Below are 9,118 nucleotides of genomic sequence, written 5' to 3' on the forward strand. Positions count from 1 at the left end.
TTTTTTTTTTTTTTTTTTTTTTTTTTTTTTTTTTTTTTTTTTTTTTTTTTCTGAGACAGAGTTTCTTTGTGTAGCCCTGGCTATCCGGGAACTTGCTCTGTAAACCAGGCTGACCTTGCACTCACAGAGGTCTGCCTGCTTCTGCCTCCTGAGTGCTGGGATTAAAGGTGTGCACCACCACCACCATCCCCCCCCCCCTTTTTTTTTAGATAATGTTTAACTATCCCTGGTGTAGTCCTGTGTCTACCTTCTGAGTGCTGGGATTAAAGGTGTATACCACCATGTGGGATGTTGGGCTTCTTTTTAAAATTCTTTTTTTTTTGTTTTTTGTTTTTTGTTTTTGTTTGTTTGTTTTTCAAGACAGGGTTTCTCTGTGTAGCTTTTGTGCCTTTCCTGGAACTCACTTTGTAGACCAGGCTGGCCTTGAACTCACAGAGATCCACCTGCCTCTGCCTCCCGAGTGCTGGGATTAAAGGCATGCACCACTGCCGCCCGGCAATGTTCAAGTCGCTACTGTGGTTCCACTGGGACTTGAACCCAGGACCTTCTGCGTGTAAAGCAGACATGATGACCACTACACTATGGAACCCTCATTAAAATTCTTGTTTATTGATTTTATGTTTATGGGAATTTTGCTCGGATGTACATCTGCATACCTTGTATGTGCCTGGTGCCTGCAGAGGCCAGAAGAGGGAATCAGGGCTCCTGGGTCTGGAGTTACAGTGGGTTGTGAGCTCCCATGTGGGTGCTGGGAACCGAACCCAGATCTTCTGAAAGAGATTTTCTTCACTTCTCAGTCCTCCCCAGCTGGGCTTCTTTTCCCAAGAGAAGTTGATGTCTTGGTTTCTTTTCCTGTTGCTGTGATAAAATATCCTGGCAAGCCAGGTGGTGGTGGCAGACACCTTTAATCTTAGCACTTGGGAGGCAGAGGCAGGAAGATCTCTGAGTTCAAGGCCAGCCTGGTCTACAAAGGAAGTTTTAGGACAGCCAGGGCTACACAGAGAAACTCTGTCTTGAAAAACAAAAACAAAACAAACACACAAAAAATCCTGGCAAAGGCAATTCAAGGGACAAAGGATTTATTTCAGCTCACAGTTCAATAGAACAGTTGATTCTAGAGGGAACATCCAGGAGGCAGGAACCTGAGCCAGCTGATCACATTGCACCCACACCCAGGAACAGAGAACGGCAAACATGTGCTGATTTCTCCAAACAGTCCCGAATCCCAGCCTAGGGAATAGTGCTGCCCATAGTTGAGATGAATTAACCTAATCAAAACAGTCCCTCCTCACGGGCCCCAAGGCTAACCCAAGCTACATAGTCCCATCCACGCATGCCTAGAGGCCATCTCTCCTGCCCAGCTGACAGCTAACACTAACCATCATATTGGTAAAGCATGTCCCAGCTGTGAGGTTTGCAAAAGCACTGCTCTCCATCCATGGTATGGCCAGTCTCCTGGTAGGCAGACCTCTGGGCGTGCCCAGGAGGGGGTTGCTAGACACAAAGGCTTATGGGAGAAGATCCACCGTGCATGGGGGTGTCATCTTCCTGTGGGCTGGGATGCAGGGACCACCAAAAAGAAGAAACGAAGCTGAGAACCAGCATTCATCTCTCTCTGCTTCCTGACTCTTGAAAACGCAATGCAGCTGGCTGCCATGGCTTCCCTGTCACGATGGACTGGACCCCTCAAGCCGCGAGTCAAAACAAATCCTCCTTCCTTTCTTCCTTGAGTTTCCCATGTCAGGCATTTAGTCACCACCGTGAGAAAAGTGGAAACACAGATAGACTGAGTGCCGGGGCTGTAGCTCTATTGCTAGATGCTTGCCTGATGTGCACAGAGCCCTGAGTTCCTCCCAAGCACGGCACGAACTGGTCCATTCCTGTAATCCCAGCACTCAGGAATGGGGGTATCCTGGGCTACAGTGCAGTGTAGTGCGTTCAAGATCATCCAAGGTTAGAGGGATAGAAACCTTTTCCAAAAGCAAGTAAGTAAAAACTGTAATGACATTTTCATCTTTTATAATGGTGATCTTCTATTTATAAATATCAGTACAGCGCTGGAGAGATGGCTCAGCAGTGATGAGCACTGGCTGCTCTTCCAGAGGAAGGGAGTTCAGGTTCCAGCATCCACAGAGGGCAGTTCACAACTGCCTGTTACTCTTACTTCAGGGAATCTGATGCCCTCTTCTGGCTCCCTCTGGTACCTACACTCACTTGAGAATACTCACATGTGGACATACACATAAACATAATTAAAGATTAAACAAATAAATCTTTAAAGAAATACCAGGGCTGGAGAGATAGCTCAATGGTTAAGTACACTGAATGTTCTTCCAAAGGATCCACTGGCTGGATCACAATCTATAATTGCTCTTAACTGCTGAGCCATCTCCCCAGACCTCTGTTTGTGTGAAAAGGTCTCATGTAGGCCAATCTCACTATGTAGCTGAGGATGACTTTGAACTCCTGATCCTCCTGCCTCTGACTCCCCAATGCTAGGACTATAAGGGAATGCCACCAAGCCTAGATTTTAGGTAGAGCTTCACACAGGCTAGGCAGGCACTCTTACCCGAGCCACACCTCCAGTTCATGTTATTGTTTTTTTGTTTGTTGTTGTTGTTTGTCTAGTACTGTGTGTTGAATGCAAGGCCTCCCACATGCTAGACAAAGCATTACTGCTGAACTGTATCCTTAGTGAGAACTTTCTCTGTCTCTGTCCCCCACACACTTGGGGTGTGTGTGTGTCTGTCTGTCTGTCTTTCCTTCCCTCCCTTCCTTCACTTTTGAGTCGGGGTCTCACTAGATAGACCAGGCTGGCCTAGAACTCGAAGCAGGGGCTGGAGAGATGGCTCATCAGTTAAGAACATTTGCTGTTTTTCCAGAGGACCTGAGTTCAGTTCTCCAGCTCTAGAGGATCCAACACCTTCTTCTGGACTCTTCCAGGACTACACACGTTCACTCAGCCACACACACAAAAAAATAATAACCTTTAAAAAAACCAGAGAACTTAGTGATCCTCCTTCTGATCTGCCTTCTGAGTTCAGGGATGGCCGGCTCCAGCCACGATTCTTCATCTACACCGGAGAAGAAATCGAACCCAGGGTCTCCAGGCAAAGCACTCTACTGACTGATCTACACCTTCCAGTCCTACTGCTGCTTTCTATAGCGCCACTAAGAATGACTTGATGGCGGGAATGGTGATGAAGCCGTCAACCCCAGCACTTGGGGGACAGAGGCAGGGGGATCTCAGAGTTCAAGGCCAGCCTGGTCTACAGAGTGAGTTCCAGGATAGCCAGAGCTACACAGAGAAACCTGTCTTGAAAAATTATAAACAAGAAGAAAGAAAGGAAGGAAGGAAGGAAGGAAGGAAGGAAGGAAGGAAGGAAGAAGGAAAGGAAGAAAGAAAGAAAGAAAGAAAGAAAGAAAGAAAGAAAGAAAGAAAGAAAGAAAGAAAGAAAGAAAGAAAGAAAAAGAAAGGCTTTGTATTTTGAGGAAGGAAATCAAAAGAAAGTAAATTTTGCAACATTATATAAGGTCCCACTTAGTATCCAAACATTAAGTTATGTTAAAACAGCTGCCTTGGTTCTGCATTTACTTATTTTTTCCACTTGATTTTGCTATCACAGAATTGAGTAGATGCCACAAAAACAAAACCCCTAGAATATTGATGGAAAATACTTGCTGACCACTATCCTCAGAGTCATTTGAAGAGAGGTTTGATGTAAGTGAGCAAGCTACTCTCACATTCAGCAATACACAAGTGTACACACACAGGAATCAATGATAAATCTTAAAAAGAAAAAAGAGGCCCGGCTGTGGTGGCGAATGCCTTTAATCCCAGTACTCGGGAGACAGAGGCAGGCAGATGTCTCCGAGTTCAAGGCCAGCCTAGTCTACAAATTGAGTTCTAGGACAGCCAGAGTTATTACACAGAGAAACCCTGTCTCAAAAAACAAACAAACAAACAAACAAACAAACAAACAAACAAACAGACAGACATGTCTTTTAAAAATGCCCACTGTAGCGCCGGGCGTGGTGGCGCACGCCTTTAATCCCAGCACTCGGGAGGCAGAGCCAGGCGGATCTCTGTGAGTTCGAGGCCAGCCTGGGCTACCAAATGAGTTCCAGGAAAGGCGCAAAGCTACACAGAGAAACCCTGTCTCGAAAAACAAAAAAACAAAAAAAAAAAAATGCCCACTGCCACAGTAATATCATGAGTGTTATTCAGATAGCCAACCACTTTCTGTTCAGATTTGAAACCCACTCCGCAGGAAGGAATACCAGGACCAGGAGGTCATAGGCCCCAGTGGGGAAATCAGCTACTGAGGTTTTGCTGTGCAGTTAAACTGCAAAATTGTAAAAACAGCGACAGCAACAAAACATTTTAAAAGTAACATAGCAAGCTGAGCTTAGAGGTCTACGCAGTAGAGCAGTGGAGAAGTCCAGGTGGAAAGAATATTGATTTCCAGGCCAACTGAGAGTCCATGAGACCCTGGCTCAAAACAACAGTTGGATGTAGTGGCGCATACTTTTAATCATAGCACTTGGAGGCAGAGGCAGGTGAATCTCTGTAAGCCAGCCTTGGCTACAGAGCAAAAGAGTCTCTATCTCTAAGTCAATAAAACAAAATAGTTAAAAACTGTTAAGATCAGGGCCAGGCATGGTGGTACACACCTTTAATCACAGCACTAGGAGGCAGAGGCAAGGGGATCTCTGTGAGTTCAAGACCAAACAAAACCAAACAAAACAAAACACAAAAATCAAAACAACAGCAAAAATCAGTTAATAGGACTGTAAAGACTGCTCTGAGGTTAAGAGTGTGCAACTATTCTTACAGAGGAAGCAAGTGCCTGGAACTCCAGCTCCCAGGAATTCCGTGTCTTGTTGTGGCTTCTGGAGGCACTTGTACAAAGTGACATAAACTCCAGACATATATCTTTTGTTGTGGGATATTTGTACACTATGTGAAGGTGTATTGTGGTTGGTATAATAAAAGGCTGAATGGCCAATAGCTAGGAAGAAGGTGTGGGTGGGATTTCCAGGGAGAGAAAAGAAGAGGAGGAGGAATCTAGGAATGCACAGGAGACAGGAGAAGAAATAGGAGGTGCAAGAAAGGTAACACCATGCTATAAAATGTAGATTAGGCCAGGCAGTGGTGGTGCACGCCTTTAATCCCAGCACTTGGGAGGCAGAGGCAGGCGGATCTCTGTGAGTTCGAGGTCAGCCTGGTCTACAGAGTGAGTTCCAGGAAAAGCACAAAGCTACACAGTGTGAGTCCAGCTTGGTTTATTTATTTATTTTTTAAATTTGATTTTATGTACATTGGCATGAGGGTTTCAGATCCACTGGAACTGGAGTTACAGACAATTGTGAGCTGCCATGTGGGTGTTGGGAATTGAACCCAGGTCCTCAGAAAGAGCAGCCAGTGCTCTTAACCACTGAGCCATCTCTCCAGCCCCTAGTTTGGTTTGGATAGCAGGCCAGTTAGGACTACATAGTGAGACCTTGTTTCAAAACAAAGCAAATGAACAAAAAAGAGAACACATTGGAAATGAAATATTTTTTCGGGGGGGGGGGGGGGGGGAACAGTTTCCAGACAGGGTTTCTCTGTGTAGCCCTGGTTGTCCTGGAACTCGCTCTGTAGATCACGTTGGCCTCAAACTCACAGGGATCTGCTTGCCTTTGCCTCCTGTGTTCTGGGATCAAAGGTGTGCAACGCCACTGACCAGCTATGGATTAATGTTTAAAGCCTGCTATGATGTGCCTCCCCCTCCTCGTGTGTGTGTGTGTGTGTGTGTGTGTGTGTGTGTGTGTGTGTGTGTGTGTGTACAGGAATGCACTAGCCACCCTTGGGTGTTAGTACTCAACAACTGACAAACCTCAGACTTCCTGTCTTTCCGTCGAGTGTTTCTGTCACTTGCCCTTCCTCTTTCCCCTTCTTTAATTTGCTGACACTCTCTGGGGCCAAGGCTGTGTCTGCAGCAGTTTCTAGGTAGATCAGCCCATGGGACAGTCTTTACTACATGGTTTCAACAGTGCATTAAGCTATTCAGAACAGACCTGCAGGGTTTTCCAAAGACACCAACATTTTAATTTGACCATGGAACACCCTAGGAATGCAATCTATGATACACCCGGGCCAGGCGGCATTTCCAGCCCCTCTACAGTCCTTGTTCAGTCACTGTTGTCGTTACTTTTCTATGGCTGTGATAAAACACCATGACCAAAAGCAGCTTGGGGAGGAAATAGATTAGTTCATTTTACAACAGGACACACTCCATCACTGAGGGAAGTCAGGACAGGAACTCACGCAGGGGGGAAATCTGGAGGCAGGAACTGGTGCAGAGGCCATGGAGGGTGCTGCTTACTGGCTTGTTCCCCATGGCTTATTCCGCCTGCTTTTTTTTCCCCCTTCTTTTTCTTTATTCTTTTGTATTTTGCTCTTTATTTTTCCTCTATAGCTGATAAACGCAAACAAAATCGTTCATCAGCCTGCTTTGTTATAGAGCCCAGGACGCTACCAGCCAGGGGATGGATGGCACCATCCGCAGTGCATCAATCACTAGTTAAGAAAATATACCACAGGCCAATCGGTAGGGGTATTTTCTCAGTTGAGGTCCCCTCCTCTCAAGTGACTCCAGCGTGTGTCGAGCTGACATGAAATCAGCCAGCATAGTCACGGGTTCCTGTGAAACAATAGCCCCCACAAACCCACACTTCTTCCTTCAAAAGGAATTCTGCCATGAAACATTAGAAAAGGAAAGCAACACTCATTTCTTATCCTAAAGAGGACTTAGTTGGGGCTGGGGCAATCAATACTAAGTGGTCAAGAGCATTTGTTGCTCCTCCAGGAGACTCAGGTTCAATTCCCAGCACCCACACGGCACTGGCAACCATCTGTAACTCCAGTTCCAGGGATTCCTACACCCTCTACTGACCCCCTCAGAAACTGCATGCATGTGGTGCACATACATACATGCAGGCAAAATACTCACACAGAAAAAATAAATGGGCTGGGTGTAGTGGTGCACATCTTTGAATCTCGCACTCGGGAGGCAGAGGCAGGCAGATCTCTGTGAATCTGAGGCCAGCCTGGTCTACAGAGTGAGTTCCAGGACAGCCAGGGCTATGTAGAAAGACTATGTCTTAAAAAAATTTTAAAAATCATAAAATAAATAAATCTAAAATTTTACAAAAGATTTATTCGTTATTTTTATTTTATGTGTATGGGCGTCTTGTGTTCACGCATGTTTGTGCATCCTGTGCCTGGTGTTTGTGGAGCCAAAGAAGGCGTAAGATCCCCTGGTCCTGGAGTTAGGATGGCTGTGAGCCATCATGTGGGTGCTGGGAATTGCACCCCAGTCCTCTGCAAGAACAGCAAGTGCGCTTTACCCCCGAGCCAGCTCTCCAACCCCCAAACACATTTCTTTGAAATGCAGTTTTTTAGTATTGTCTTTTCCTGTGCACATTCCCATTACACCCTTAAGAGTCCTGTTTTATTCTTTCTTTCTTTTCTTTTTTTTCTCTCTTTTTTTTTGTGGTTTTTTTGTTTTGTTTGTTTTTGTTTTTGTTTTTGTTTTGTTTTGTTTTTTAGAGACAGGATTTCTCTGTGTTGTTTTGGTGCCTGTCCTGGAACTCACTCTGTAGCCCACGCTGGCCTTGAACTCACAGAGATCCACCTGCTTCTGCCTCCCGAGTGCTGTGGTTAAAGGCATGCGCTGCCGCCGCCGCCACCACCACCACCACCACCACCACCACCACCCGACTTGTTTCTATTTTTTAAGGAACCCATTTCTTATGCAGTCTGTTTTGAATTTCTGGAACGAGGAACTCTTAGCGTGGACAGTGTTGTTAAAATCTAGACTGGTGACAAGCCTTGAGACAATCATCCTGAGTGTGGAAGGAAGTGACTCACCATTGTCCTGCAACCGAAAGTGTTATTCACTGAGGTGCCTGCACAGCGAGGCTCACCACGGCTCGCCTCACCTGGCTGTATCCAGGCTTTTCTGTTCTGCTTCCTCAAACAAGGAGCTGGGAGCTCCCACTTCTACTGTGTGTGTGTGTATATGTGTGAATGTATGGTTTGTGTGTGTATGTATGTATTTATGATTTGTGTATGTGTGTATGTATGTATTTATGATTTGTGTATGTGTGTATGTATGTATTTATGATTTGTATATGTGTGTATGTATGTATGGTGTGTGTATATATGTATGTATGGTTTGTGTGTGTATATGTATGTATATATGGTTTGTGTGTGTGTATTTGTGTATGTATGTATGTATGTATGTATGGTTTGTGTGTGTGTATGTATGTATGTATGTATGTATGGTTTGTGTGTGTATGTGTGTGTATGTATGTATGTATGTATGGTGTGTGTGTGTGTGTATGTATGGTTTGTGTGTGTATATGTATGTATGTATGGTTTGTGTGTGTGTATGTGTGTATGTATGTATGGTTTGTGTGTGTATATGTATGTATGTATGTATGGTTTGTGTGTGTATGTATGTATGGTTTGTGTGTGTATGAATGTATGTATGGTTTGTGTGTGTATGTGTGTGTATATATATGTATGTATGGTTTGTGTGTGTGTATATGTATGTATGTATGGTTTGTGTGTGTATATGTATGTATGTATGTATGGTTTGTGTGTGTATGTATGTATGTATGGTTTGTGTGTGTGTATGTATGTATAGTTTGTGTGTATGTATGTGTGTGTATGTATGTATGTATGTATGGTTTGTGTGTGTATGTGTGTGTATGTGTGTATGTATGGTTTGTGTATGTATGTGTGTATGTATGTATGTATGTATGGTTTGTGTGTGTGTATGTGTGTATGTATGTATGTATGGTTTGTGTGTGTGTATGTATGTATGTATGTATGGTTTGTGTGTGTGTATGTATGTATGGTTTGTGTGTGTATGTGTGTGTATGTATGTATGGTGTGTGTGTGTGTGTGTGTGTGTGTGTGTGTGTGTGTGTGTGTGTGTATACCACAGCCAGCTGGCTGGTGGATGTCAGGGGACAGCCTTCAGGAGTCAGCTGTCACCTTCCACCTCACGTGGCCCCTTCTTTCTTCTGCTTCACCGTCCAGTCCAGGCTAGCTAATCACTGAGAT

The 9,118-nt window shown here is 44.7% G+C and overlaps 1 non-coding gene across 1 annotated transcript; it reads right to left on the bottom strand.

Annotated features, from left to right (window-relative positions):
• Window positions 1-516: 516 nt before the first annotated feature.
• Window positions 517-589, bottom strand: Trnav-uac (transfer RNA valine (anticodon UAC)). Its single transcript has one exon. It is a non-coding gene; the product is annotated as a tRNA-Val (tRNA).
• Window positions 590-9,118: the final 8,529 nt, after the last annotated feature.

This window comes from Peromyscus maniculatus, chromosome 4 (assembly GCF_049852395.1).
Source record: "Peromyscus maniculatus bairdii isolate BWxNUB_F1_BW_parent chromosome 4, HU_Pman_BW_mat_3.1, whole genome shotgun sequence".
Lineage (NCBI taxonomy): Eukaryota > Metazoa > Chordata > Mammalia > Rodentia > Cricetidae > Peromyscus > Peromyscus maniculatus.